The sequence below is a fragment of the Artibeus jamaicensis genome, unplaced genomic scaffold (genome assembly GCF_021234435.1).
Source record: "Artibeus jamaicensis isolate MK-2021 breed Jamaican fruit bat unplaced genomic scaffold, CSHL_Jam_final scaffold_833, whole genome shotgun sequence".
NCBI lineage: Eukaryota > Metazoa > Chordata > Mammalia > Chiroptera > Phyllostomidae > Artibeus > Artibeus jamaicensis.
This window is the reverse complement of record NW_026522056.1, coordinates 26,142,206-26,157,516: the sequence shown is the minus strand read 5'-3', so window position 1 is coordinate 26,157,516 and position 15,311 is coordinate 26,142,206.

The following is a 15,311-nucleotide window of genomic DNA, read 5'->3' as shown; positions in this document are numbered from 1 at the left end:
ATCCGATACACTGACAAGAGCAAGCTGATAAAAGAACGCTGTTAAAGGTTAACTGAAGCAAATCTCCCTTTCGGTATTTGGAACCAGAATATCACTATATACAAGTAACATTCAGTTTACGTGGAGTAGATTGCTTTTTTGTTGGCTTCCTAGCAACGTTCTAATTGCACAAAGATTTCTGTTGTGTGATAGTCCAAAGTTTAATGCGTGTATCTTTTAGGTGCTAGGTAAGGAGAGCTATTGCTTAGACAATTCCATAAGACCTCCTCTGCTCCAATATTTGTCTCACCTGCCTATCTTAATAACCACTTCGTCCTTTTCCTGAGATTTCTGCCTTCACATGCCTTCTTAGAGTTTAAATGGCAGAATACTGGTAGGCTGATGCCATATTTATAATCTCAGTCATGTTCACCTACTCATCCAGTACTCTCTTTCCCTTTTTATCCCTGGTGTAAAAAGTACACGATTCACTTGAATCACGAAAATGGGCTAGAGAGAACAGTAGTGAGTATACATTATTAAGAGTTGTGTAAATGTACCACAATTTTTTTATCCATTCATTTATTGACGGGCACCTAGGTTGCTTCCAACTCTTGGCTATTGCAAATTGTGCTGCTATGAACATTGTGGTGCATAGGTTCTTTGAAATTGATGTTTTGGGGTTCTTCGGATATAATCCTAGCAGTGGTATTGCTGGGTCAAAAGGAAGGTTGATTTTTATTTTTCTGAGAAAATTCCATACTGTTTTCCATAATGGTTGTACCAGTCTGCAATCCCACCAACAGTGAACTAGGGTCCCCTTTTCCCCACAACCTCTCCAACATTTGTTTGTTGCTTTGTTTATGATAGCCATCCTAACTGGTATAAAGTAGTATCTCATTGTGGTTTTAATTTGCATCTCTCTGATGGCTAGCGATATTGAGCATCTCTTCACGTGTCTCTGGATCTTCTGTATGTCCTCCTTGGAGAAGTGTCTGTTCAAGTCCTTTTCCCATTTCTTAATTGGGTTGTAAACCTAGGTTTTTATCAAAGGAAAATTGTAAGTGGAACAAGGAATATCATTCCCTTAAATAATCCTTAGGTAAACCTGTTAAAAACTGATGCTTTCATATGCTATACAACAGTATACTGCAAAACATTTGTCTTAATTTTAACTTTATACTAAAAGTTCACCCAGAAGATAGTATGTATTGGGCGTCCATGTTTTATTGAACATATAATATTTATTTTTAATTGTTTTTCCATCACCATTTATCTCCCCTATACCCCCTTCCACCTCCACACCCTCCCCCACCACAATCACTGCTGTCCACGTGAATGAGTTCTTTCTCTCCTTTGTTTTCCTTTGTCCTTGATCCCTCCACCCACCCCCCAGAGCTGTCAGCCTGCCCTTCATTGATGAGTCTCTCTATTTTGCTTGTTAGTTCAGTTTGTTCATTAGATTTTACATGTGAGTGAAATCATACAGCATTTTTCTACTCTGACTGGCTTATCTCACTTAGTGTAATATTCTCCAGGTCCATCTATGCTGTCACAAAGGGTAAAATTTATTTAATAAAGTCATAGCGTTTAGATTTAAATATCAATAACTATGAAACATAGTTAACAATTTATAAAATAGTTACGAAAGTTAAACAGATCCCACAATTTCAGAATGGGCATGAGACAGATGTTCTTGGTTCCCATCAAATTGCTGAGGAAATTCCATTGACTTAATGTTCGCACCATTCTTCTTTCTTGTGTTTGAATGCAGAGCTTGTTCTTGCTTTGAAGTCTTGCTCCTGCAAGGTCCTCTCTCTGGGACCCTCTTCCTGTATGTCTTCCATTGGCTTACTCTCTTCCTCTTCATCTAGTCTTAGTTGAAGTATTGTCTTCTTAGACAGGACTTTCCTTACCATTCCCCACCTCTAGTAATGCTATATAGTATTATCCTACTGTGTTTCCCTCATACCTTTTATCACCATCTACAGTTGATTTTGTATTTATTTATTTTTTAATGTTAAGTTTCTCTGCCCCCACTAGAATATAAATCCTCTGTAATCTGGGATTTGCTCAGATAGGTTGATTTCTCTATTTCTAAAATGTAGAATAGATAACCAGCATTGGATATGAGCTCAATGATATTTGTTGATTAAATAAAAGCTGTTTGATTTGTAGATATTCTACTCTAAATAATCTGAAACACCAGAGAAAGATCCATGGGTAGACACAGCTTATACATTTGTATCACTTTTACTGGAAGGAGGTAGCAGCAAAGCAGAGAAATCCCCAAAATTAATAATACCCTTAAAGACAAACTCTGGGAATTGTACCTGACAGTAAAAGCATGAGGGAGATCAGAAATAAAATTGATCATATGGATATCCAACCAAGGCAAATATAAATTATATATATATATAATCTGCCACGGAAAGATAGATGACATGACAGAAGCAATTCAGAAGTTTAATAACGACTTTCCTGTTTTTTTATCTACACCTGTCTGGTCAATGCATAGACATTATTTCAGACAATGGCTTTGCAATTCTTCTCAGCATAAATATAAGTTTATTTTCCATTTATCTCCTTTTTGTTTTACCTTATAGCAACACTGACATATTTGAAACCATTATATTGAAAAAAACTTCATAATTTTATCACTTGTTTATATCATACATCTGGAGGTTGAGTTGAAATTCTAAGCCAACACTTATAATTTGAGCTACATATATGTTGATCGATAGAATATGTTGACGTGTAAATAGCTAAAATGTGTAACCAAACCAATGAGCCTTTGTAGTTCTTACCAGTTTGGTCCTCTTAGATGCCGACCACTCTTTCATATTCAGTGACACATTCTCCTATTTTTACAGTTTTTAGAACAAATAATAATATAAGGGAGTGTGAGTACTTTGCTATTTTCTGGTATCACAAGGTGCTCCAGTCATCTTACACTTTTCCATCCTTGGGTCAGGACTCAGCCAGTTCTCAAGGAGCCCTGTCCCCTCTTACTGAAGAGCAGGGTGCACAAACCAGCATCCAGGTGCTGGATCCGTGCATTCTACCGGTTCTACCGGACAGTCGCTGCTTCCAGCTACTCTCAGTTTACAGCTCCAGCAGCAGAGATGCCCAGGATGTACGCACTGTGGTAGTGCGTGCACACACACAACACCTCCTTTCTGTCTGTAGGAATTGGGCTACTCTAGGTACTTCATGTTAATGGAATCATATAGTATTTGTCTTTTGGGGAATGGCTTATTTTACCCAGCAGAATGTCCTCAAGGTCTGTCCCTGTGCTAGAACCTGTCAGAATCTACTTTCTTTTTAAGGTTGAATACTATTGGCCAGGGTGACTTTTCAGCGTAAATTGCAAGTACGTATTGATATATTTGACTCCAAACAACACACCCAACTCTCACTATCTATGATATCTTTACCTACACACACAACCCTCATGTGCAAATGAAGTGATTCAGAAATACTAACCCCTGCCCCGAGAGAAGGAAGCCTCTGATATCTTTCATCACTCTCGCCTTTTCCCTGGTGTCCCTCACTCACCTGAGCAGGTAGCTAAGAAAGCTGGAGGACTCTGCTGTGGCACCAGCAGGAGATCCAGAGCAGGTAGGCGCCTGCCCTCACTTGCAGGAAACTCTCACTGGAGTTCCATCCCTGACCCGCAGTCACAACCTGGGCTCACTTTTTCTGGCTGTCTCAGGACATTTCAGAGCTGCAGGAGAGACCAGCCTGCTCTCTGGGAGGACTCCTAAAGTGTGAACAATGGACCTTTTCGCAGTCTTGGTGTGCATGTGGGAAGTCTTCCGTCTCCACGTCTGAATCGAATTCTGGGTGAATATTCATGATTTGGTGTACACTTGAGTTTTCTTATCTGTTGGGCTGACACACAGTAGTAGGATGAACAGATAGATGGTCGGTCACATGAGGAGCGTCAATGAATAGACAAGAATTTGCTTGTCTGTACCCAAAACTGCTCCAGTGTTTCTTATTCCGAGCAGCACAACAGGTGAGTTCCAAGGGCTTTTCATTCTCGGGCACTTTGGTTTGGTTTGTTTCCTTATTGTTTTAAGGTTCTTTATCAAAACTGAATTCCAGTCATGCGTCAGGAATGTGACTTGATATTTTTTCTATATTTAAAGTAATTTTCTTGTAGGCAGCATATATTTGGATTTGCTGCTTTATTCAATCTGGCAATCTCCTTTAACTGGTGTGTTAAATTATTCACATTGAAAGTGATAGATTGGATTATAATTTATCATGTCACTAGCTGTCTCCTGTTTATTCCAACTGTTCTTTGTTTCATTTTCCCTCCCGGTCTGCCTTCTATTTTATTGGTTAAATGTATTCTGATTCTATTTTATCTCCTCTGTTTGTATATCAGTTATAACGTCTTTAAAAATCTGCTCTCCAATGGGTTTGAATAAATGCATGAATTACAAGTTCATTTGCTTTTTGCCACTGTGAGAGTGGGAGTGATGTTCTCAGGGGGGTTTACAGCTTGGAAGCCAGAATCTCTCATTAACCTGTAATGCACCATTGTTTACCTGGCCTCAGTTGGGTGGCCATTTCTTCTGAATTCCCTTTAAGTATTTAAATTGCTATGCCTGTCACTTTAAAGTGGGCATTTGAAAGATATCTTTCTAAGCCCTATTCTCAGTCCATGCTATATATTACCACTGAGTAATGTTATTCAGTTCTGTCTTCTGGTAGCACTCGGATGCTAAAGCCCAGATTCCACTTCTTCATTAGATAAAAGCATATTTTTAAAACTGCCTAATTGAACGCTTTCCCTGGATGTCTAGCAGCATCAAAGACTTACCTATGCAAATGCAACTTCTATCCATCCTTCTAATCCTGACTCGATTCTTCTTGAATAGCATCACGACCCTACAACTGTCCACCCGTGCCAACAGTTTGGGACTCAGACTACATTTACTCTTTCCTGTAACCCTTGCCTCTAAATCTGTTGCTGAGTTCCCTGTACTTTATACCCTAAGTAATTTAGGAATGTAGTTCTTTATTCCCAAAGCCCAAAAGCCTACACCGCAGCCTACAGTTATGAGGTCTGTGATCCAGCCGGCATCCATCATCCTCATTTAACCAGCAACATCTTTACAAGCTAGAAATTGGCAACCCACAGCCTGTGTGTGGGTCAGATCCAGCTCTGCCATGTTTTTTTGTAAATTACATGCCCTTAGGTCTCATTTTTATATGTTTTCAATGGCTGCATTCAAGCTAACATGTTAGAACTGAGTTATTTCAGAAACCGTATTGCAAGGAAAGCCAACCTTTGTTACTATATTGTCCTGTATTAAAAAGCTAGCTGGCCCCTGTTCTGAAAGAAAGCACGCATGCTTCCACACATTGCACTCTCTTGCCCTTCAGTGGAACCTGGTTTCTTCCAGAAAAAGAGAACGTGCTTCAGCAGGACGCATATCTTCATGGTGTCACCTGCGCTCGCTTTTCCATTATCGTCACTTGTTAGGGCCTTCTCCCGTTCACCTGGTGGCTTATTAAAATACCTGCAGTTCCCTAGATGGACACGTTCTCACTCTCCTCCCGGTCTCCCGTCCTGGGCTCCTTTCTTCCTCCAGATTTCTTCCTGGGACACACTGTTTCAATTCACCCAAGTGGCTTCCGCCCTCTGCATTGTCTCTTCATTTCTCAGATCTCTGGTTCAGAGTAACACTTGGGAGCTACTCGGTTACAGAAGCTTGGGTATTTTATTGTGTTTTTTTGTTTGCCTTAAATTTGCATTTCTTTCACTGACTTCTAAGCTGCTTAAGGGAAGCAGTATTTTACCAGTTCCTTGGGATACAATCAATGCTGGGAAGAGCCAAGTTTTGCACAGAAACCTAGACTATAATGTGACAAAAGAAAACCAGTTTTTTCAGTGATTTTTTTTGTAGTCTTCAATTAGTTGCATCCCAACTCTTGTTGTGGGATAAAAGACAAATGACACTTGAAAATAGCAGTTTTCCCACTCATGAAACTCTTGTCCTAAGTGAATCTTATTTTGCTCATAAAAATTCTATAGTTTGTTCACTTAAAGGATAATAATAAACACCGCATGCAATAATAATTCATTTCTATAACATGTGGATATTACTTAGCTTTTTCTTCAGTTATAAATATATTAGAATACTCCTATCAGTTCCTCTGTGAATTTTAGCTGGAAAAATATGTAAATTAAAAATTTTGCAAATATTTATATAGTTGTAATTTCAGATAAATGTTTGAATAAAATATGTCCTTTGAAATAATTATTATTTACTTTCTAAAGTAATTTCAAAACTGACAATTCTCCTAGGTGAGAATGGTTGCTATGTCGTATGTAAATACATTATATGTCTTGCTGTGTAATCACTACTCAGGTCTCTCCTTTTCTTTTTCTAATAATAATAATAATAATAACATAGCCCCGGCTGGTGCCCAGTCAGGGCACATGCCTGGGTTGCAGGCTGGTTCCCTGCAGGCCACTTCTCAGCAGGGGACCCACGAAAGGCAACCATACATTAATGTTTCTCTCCCTCTCTTCTTATCTTCCCCTCTAAAGATAAATAAATAAAATCTTTTAAAAAATCCCTAAAAAATAATAATAACAAAAATTTCAAAAGATAATCAGACTACTAATTTGTAACTTCCATATGACCTGTATAATATTTAGAAGGAATATTTCTCAGCATTTTTATTTCTTCTTGTTTGGGAATGTTATGAAGGAGTTTGGTGTGTATGCAGCAGAAGGAATTACAGGGGTTTACTTGATATAATAATATATTGTAATATCGTTACAGAATAGAAATGGGGTTCTACTCCCCACAGCCCACAGGCAAACTCTAGAGACAGAGGTTTGGTGAAAAGGGAAAAAGGTCGTTATTCAAAAGCTACACAATTTACTGGCTGGTGTGGCTCAGTGGATTGAGCACCAGCCTATGAACGAAAGGGCTGCAGGTTCGATTCCCAGTCAGGGCACATGCCTGGGTTGTGGGCCAGACCCCCAGTTAAGGGTACCTGATAGGCAACCAAACATTGATGTTTCTCTCCCTCTCTTTCTCCCTCCCTTTCCCTCGCTCTAAAAATAAATTTAAAAAAAATTTTTAAAAGCTACACAATCTTGGAAGAATGGCAGGCCCCTGCCTCAGAGCTCCTCCCGTCTAGAACGCCCTGAGAAAATGACCCCGCCGCCCTCTGCCAGACCAACCGGGGGCAGCACCCTGAGTTCCTCCTTCCCTTAAACACACCGCCCTTTGGGAAACTGCAGGCAGTGGCTGAGTCGGCCTCCAAGCCACCTGGCTTCTTTCCCCATCACTATCGGGTCTCAGTTTTCTTTCCCAAGTCTAGGTGCATGGCCCACACCACTGACAAGCCACCGCCACGGCTTCCCGTGGGGGGTGGGGGTCGTGCCAACGGCCACAGCCAGCCATGCAGGGGCTCCATGCACCTGCTGCCAGGTCCCGAACACTCAGGCCCAAGCATCTATGTGTGGATCCCAGAGGAAAGGAATGGCACCGTCTGGGGCCCTCCACGCAGCGTGGAAACGCGGCGGTGTCTGGCTCACCACCACCAGGGCCCCTGACCGGGCGCATGAGGGGAAGAAGCCGCTCCCGACCCTCCCTTTAAATTTCCGAGCCCCAAATTCCATGCACGCCAGGAGGGTCCAGCTTCCCGGCCAATCGCCCTTTCTTCTGGGTTGGACTGGCAGGTCATCGCCTCCCGCTGCTACCACCAGAAGGGTTTTCTTTCCTCTTTCAATCACCTGAACCAACCTTGCGCAGACTCGGTGCAAGGTCTCCTCCCACCACACATCCGCCAGAGGGTATGGATGTAGGTGGTCACACCTGCTTGGTTCCACCCCCCTGACCGCCTGGCAGTTTCTCACGACCCCCTCCTTCACGGGGCGCTGGCCAGTCCGTCTCCCTGTACCAACGTGTGTGGCCTACTTTGGTCTCTTAAGTTATGTATTCCCTGAGACTTTTACTATAGGTGTCAACATGATTCATATTATATAGTTAAATTAAAAATCAATGGCCTTGTACAAGAGACCAAGGACAGGTTACAGATAGAAAAATTGGGCTTAATGAAATGAATCAGGTGATACCTCAAAGAGGAGGGGAAGCAATCCCCTCATCTGGATCCGTCCATAATGTCTCAGTGCCCGTATTTTCGGAGTGTTGCTAAAGGACCCCACATCCCACCGGGGACACAGAGGTTCATGCCAGAGCGTTCTCATTAGCCGAGCGCTTCTGAGGCAGAAACCTCTGTTGTGGTTTGATGGTTCAGCTCTTCCAGACTCGCCTCCCTTAAGTCTTGTATGATTCTGTGTTCAGTGTATTTTTGTACATAATACCCAGTATACCTTATTTCAAAACGCCCAGTTCTTTTGTCGTTTTAGTTAAAGACTTAGAGGGTGTACACACTTATTTCAAGAAATACATTCACAAATTATATAGATAGAGCATTCCAAAGTGAAAGGGGTGATTACAGCCCTGGAGAGGTAGCATTTCCCCAGAATTTTATCCGTGAAATGCATAGACGATGAAGCGAGAAAAGAGATGTGTTTTGTTTTGTTTTGTTTTGTTGCCAACAGTATCCGGGTGATGTCTCAATCCATCCACGCTGTTCTCTGCACGCTTCTGTCTGTGCGGTGCATGAGGCCAAGGCAGAGCCCCACACCGGCAGTGCGCCTCCAGTCCGGCAACACCGGGCTAGCCCACCCTGCTCTCGTGTTCCAGAGAGAATTATCCTCCTATAATTAATTCTAATTGTAATGCTAATCTTATTTTATATCATTACTTCTATATATGCATACGTAAGTAGGAGACAAAATGACTATTATATAAATACAGATCTATTTCTACTATCACTTCAAAATATTACTATTTTACTGTCTTTTTTTTGAGGAAATTACTTAGAGAACATGGTCGGCTTCTTCAGCAGATACTAAAAATTGGATGATGTTCTTTTATCTTTTTATCTACAACATGAGTGTTTCCTGAGGGCAAACACACAGTGTCAGATATTATCCAACTTTCCGAGATTCCAAGAAACACTTATGTTTATTCATTAATCAGCACTAACATTTTTACCCTCCATTTATGAATAAGGAAGCTGATGTTTTCCTTCCAACCTGAAGTTTTTAGCTCAAGGCTGTGGTTCTTACAAACAAAGGAATGTTGGAACCAAGTTTATTTCTCACTAGATCAGGAGTCTTTATGTGAAAATTTATAGACATAATTTATATATTCCATATATGCTGTGGTTCACCCTAACAGTGTTGTAAGAACAGCATAAATGGGCCTAATTCTGCCAATTAAGAGTAATGCTTTATGCTCAAAAAGGCTTTTTTAGTAAAGTATCTTGATTTGACATACCAAGTAAAAGACCGAACAAAGGAATTGGACTAGTGTTACTTATTTGCTTGTTTGTTTTTCATTATAATAAACATGTTGGAAGAGATGAGATTTGCACTGAAGTTAGTGAATTTAAGAACAATTCCAATTTGTTTTTATTACATCATATTATTTTTATTTTGAAAAGATATAGAAGTAGAGCCCTGGCTGGTGTAGCTCAGTGGATTGAGCATGGGCCTGTGAAGCAAAGGGTCGCTGGTTCGATTCCCAGTCAGGGCACATGCCTGGGTTGCAGGCCAGGTCCCCATTAGGGGACACATGAGAGGCAACCACACATTGATGTTTCTCTCCCACTCTTTCTCCTTCCCTTCCCCTCTCTCTAAAAATAAATAAATATTAAAAAAAAAGATATAGAAGTAGAAATAAAATCACCTATAGCTTCACGGGCAGCATTTTTCAAGTTATGGATTATACAATTGATTTTCTCTAATACTTATTTATGTCATATTATTCATTTCATAAGTACATGATATATTAACTATTCTTTAAACTTGTTTAATATCTGTTATTTAAAAGTTTAAATTGTCCCTGGCTGGTGTAGCTCAGTGGATTGAGCAGGGGCCTGTGAAGCAAAGGGTGGCTGGTTCAATTCCCCATCAGGGCACACGCCTGGGTTGCAGGCCAGGTCCCTAGTACGGGGAGAATGAGAGGCAACCACACATTGATGTCTCTCTCCCACTCTTTCTCCTTCCCTTCCCTTCTCTCTAAAAATAATTAAATAAATAAAATATGAAAAGTTTAAATTGCTTAATCATTTCTCGTTGATAAACCTAGATGTAGCTTCTAATGTTTATATTACACTGTTAGAAAACCACTCAGTACAGAAATATATATCAATTTATAATAGTTTCCATATGACAAATCTTGTGAAATAGGACCCCTGTCTCAATACTTAGGAATATTTTGAAATGTAAATGTTTTTTTTCTGCAACAAAGAAAACTTCACAGTTCTGTTTCCTGAGCCTTCTCTAAACGTTCTGTCCATTGAACATTTAATGGTGTGATCGAATTTACACTGAAGCAGAAACTATAGGGCTGACAAGTGTGTGTGTGTGTGTGTGCACACATATGTGGTGTACATACATGTATGTATGTGTTAGAATATTGAACTGTTCGTAACGTTTACAATGACTGTGAGACATGGACACACATTGTGGGTTGTATTATTTTTTAATGCCAAACATCTTCAAAATATTCTTGGTCTTAGAAAATAAACACTTCGGAGCAACAATATCGATAACATCTGCACCTTTTGTACGGCTCTATTTAAACAATCATTCCAGGGGTGGAAAAGTCAGAGAAAAGAATGAAAACTTATAATGTACTCTACTTTTACAGCCTAGAATTTTAAGTTCACAACAAGTAAGAAAACCAGCCATTAAGCATTAACCCCTGCAAATCTTTATTCTATAGGTGTGTCTGTCTCATATGTAAAAGAAACAAAAGAAGCGTTTCTTACCTCGTGTGTGACTTTCATGTTGCATTATGGAACTAACTATATGTTAATTTATATACACCCAGCTTATTATTACACCCTTTCCTCATATTCTTCTTCTGCAGATTATAACTCTTCCCCTAACACTTAACTTACCACTTATCGTGATTCTTGGGCAGAGGGTTAGGCAGTTTCCACCCTGCGAAAGCGTGATTGATGATTTCTGCAAATCCACCTAAGAAACCTCTCTAGGAGCCCATGTGGCCATTCGGCACAGATGGTGGAAATCTGTGACACGGACCAGCTACCACCGCACAGTTGACCTAATCAAAATTAACATCCACTTTAGAGAAATTTATTATCCATTCATAAAATCTGGTGGCATAACATGAATGTCATGCCATTTTGGGCCCTTCATCAGTAATGGATTTGTTTATGATACGAACTGATTCTCCATATTCTGCCTCTTTCCCAACAATAACAAGTTGAAGCGTGAGCAGGAGAGGTTATTATTTACCAGCCACAGCTCAGTGCGCCGTGTAATCAAACCCTTTGTCTGAGCACCCTGCACATAATCCGATCGTATGAATTGTCAGAGGCACTTTTATAAATATATATTCATTTAAAGCTCTGGTAAGCTTGTTAAAGTGGAGGATAAGTATATTTTCTTATTCTTTTTTTTCTGTTGTTGTGGTTTTATGATGAATTCTTACGTATAAAATAATTACATTTCTTAAAATAGAGTGCAACTATGGGAAAAAATAAATTTTCTATTCTCCTATAACAAATACTACCCTTCTAAGCCCAATACATTAAATTATGCTGATGTGACTTGTTCATAATTTCATCACAGGGAAAGTTCTTTACAAGGTATTTTACATGTATTTTTCTGGAATTTCAATAAATATTTTTGCCGATCCATGTTAGAGTTTAATAAAAATTCAGGCAATGGTTGAAAGCTTATCCAAATGGGTTGGGATATCTACACACAGCCACTCACACCCACAGGTGAAATCACACTCCTTTAAAAAGAGCGTGTTTCTGTGTCATTTGTGACTTTGGCTCAGTTCCCACTGGCTCTGATGGACTGGTGAACACCCTTGGGGTTTACCCTTGATAACAATGGGTAGTTCTCTGTATGAGGTTCACGGTATTGATTAAAAGGACCAAGCTGAACATCGATCGGCTCCTCTTTGCAGAGGAGGCCAGGTGACTCGCCACTAATAATAAAAAAGGCACTACACGGCTCTTCTTGCAGGACAACAATGACCTAGTCTCTGAGCAATGGTGGTGGGGAAACAGACCTGTACTCTATAAAAAATTACTTACGTGCTCCAGAACACCCACCAGAAGGTGTTCCCTCATGGGACGTGAAGTTAGAAAATGGGAATATCCACTCCAGCACTTGGCGCAATAGGAAGAACAGGAGACACAGAGGGTTCCACCTATATCCTTGGGGAGTCTAAGTTCATGGCATCTAGACAAAGACAACAGGAAGAGAACGAGGAAGGAGAACACAGCGAACGTGAGCGGAGTGGGGGAGGGGAGAGGTGCTGGGACCCCCGGAGTCATCACGGTCACCAGGGCGCTTGGGCTTCATCACGAGCAGGTGTGGAAGGGCTCAGTTGTTACGGGTCAGAGGAGAAATGTAAGTGAAGTTTTTAGGCAAAAGCTATCAGATGTGGGCCAAGTGCAATGCGGTTTAGTGGGAAGGGCTGAGTGTTCTTGGTTGGGGGTATATTTTCACCTAGTTGCATTGTCTTTTGTACAATCTACTGTAGGGTAGTGATAACAGTGAATTAGATGATGATAAATGCTGACGACAATGATGATGATGATGATGAAAATGATGATGATAGGAAGCTGCCTTAGTGCACTGGTCGATGCCCTGGTCCTTCCCAGGGTGAAAGCAGGGCCGTGTGTGGTCAGTATGTTGGGCAGAAGTAACCGGCATGTTTGATTGAGCCTCATCCCTTTTTGAGTCTCTTCTTCTACCTGAAGATAGCAAGTGCAGGTGGGCCAAGTCCCTGGTGGTGGCAGGTGGGCCAAGTCCCTGGTCGCAGTTGTTCATCATCTTCACGTGGACTGTGGCCACGAGGGGTGTATATGCTGAATTCAAAGCCCTGTGATTAGTCGGCGGACAAGTCTAGGCTGCAACCATCCATAAAATAATCACTCATTTGCATCTGCCTGACCCCTGCATCCGTCTCTCAGCCCCGCCTATACTTGAGCGCGGAATAGAACATCATCATCACTTACTGGGCTTCCTAAAAGATGCCTTTCAGTGTTTATGAATTGACCACATTTAAACATAAATGCATATAATGTAACTTAGTGTATATTATAATATGTATTAAAATATATGTACAAATATTTTAACTACATGAGGATTCTAACATCTTATTCTGTGACCAGATATCTATCTTTTTATTTTGTCTTCCACTTACAGTTGGCATTCAGTATCATTTTATATTAGTTTTAGGGAAACAACCCTGTGGTTAGAGGTTTATATAATTTACTAAGTGACCCGCCCCCATTACGCCCCATCCCCACCTGGCAACTGTACAGAGTTATTACAGGATGTGACCAAATACCTAGGCCTTTCTGCAGCGGGCTCTCTGGCCCTGTGTGAGGGCTGAGCCGTGTGCCACCTGAACGCTCACCCTGTCTCTGGAGAAGCGCACTGCCGCATTGTCCGGTTCACCATCAAAGACACTTTCCCAGTTTACTGGGCAAGCTCCATGGGAAACTGAGGTGCTAGCTCATGTCTTGTGACTTCACCCCACTGACAATGTCTTGTGACACCTCCTGGTGACTGTGTCTCATCACTCCAACCGTTGGCCCTCTCTCATGACCACCTGCTAACCCTGAGTGGCAGAGAGCACAGCCTGACCGGTCTCCATCCCTCCTGCACGGGCCTGCCCACAGCGTCACTGAGGGCCCTGGAGGGTCAGCTCTCTGCAAGCGATGGCCTTTCAAAGCCTTGCCCCACCTCTGCCTCTTCTGTAGGTATTTTCAGTTCGTGCCAAAAGCTCTGTCTCCATGGTTTGCAAGCTGGAAATGAATACAACTCTCATTTGTCTCCCAGAAGGGAGTTCTGGAATTTTTGTTGACACATATTTAAACAGAAAAGCCTTATTATATAAATGCAGGCTATATAAAAAATAATATAAAGTAGGCATGCCCATCTATTTTTACATACATACAACGTCTCTATAAAATAGCACTTGTTTCCAAAGAAAGGTGTTTCTGGTGTAAAATATCCTTTTTGAAATTATACATTCACCCACACACTGTGGATGACAATACATCAGCACTGGTCCACCTCTGACCAAGTTCCCTGTCTCATCAAAGAAAAGGTTGGCATCTTTGCTTTGCTCAGTGGTTAGTCTGACACTGTAAAGGCACCCGCTGTAAAAAGTATGTTTGCTTCGTTTTAAATAAAAATAGGGCATTTCTAATGGAAAAAAATGTATCTCATCCTCTAAAACAATTTTGTCTACTTATTTTAAAAATCCCAGCTCATTACGAACTGAATCCTCATTAGCCTTTGTGTTTTTGTAAAAGCAATAGTGCAAAAGTTGACAGCATATGAATCTGGACACATGCATTTTCTTTCATTTCAGAGAGAATTTCCTAATCATGCTAGGGCGTGAGAGGGAGATATAATCTTCACACATTGGACAGAAATGCAAAATTTACCTACAGAAGCAATCAAGGGTAATTTACTGTGAGTTTGCCAATTTAGATGTACTCAGTAGCACCGCTCAAAATTAGCATGAGTAAGAAGAAAATATCATGGACCCTATAAAAAATTACTTCAGCAAAGAGGCTGAGAGAAAAAAAAACATTTTTAGAAGTCTGTTTATTTTTAACTAAATAAACCAAGCTCACCCTCCAGTTGACAGCAAGCAGAAAGTCTGGAAAATTTTAAAAGCTCTCTACAGTAAAGAGGTAGAAAATGAGAGCTGCTAAAGTAAAAACAGGGTAAAAGATATTGTTTTGATAGTCAGTGTCGCCCCAATAAATTCAACTTTAAAAATAATAAAAGCCTACTTGAGGGGTCCCCTCTGATCAGCCAGGGCAGCTGACTGATGTGGAGCAGGTGGCTGATGTGCCCAATGAGCTTCACACTGACAATGAGTGTGGGCACAAGGAGAAAAGGAGTTCAGAAAAAGGCAGCTGTATTTAGTTTTTCATCTTAACCACAGCGCTAGTTACTTTTCTCAGTGACAAAAATAGTGCCGTTGAGCCAAATCATAAGCTAATCTCTTTGGGTTTCTTTTCTCTTCTAGTCTTGGTCAAGCCTATCCTGTTGCTGTGGTCACTCACCTATTGCATCTGAAAATTTCATTTTGATAGATTCCTATATATTGTGGAATATGCGGCCGAAACACAACTTAGCCCACAGTTGCTAGAAGAAGTCTCACCAAGATGGATAGATGACAGGCAGAAGCACAGACACAGAAATA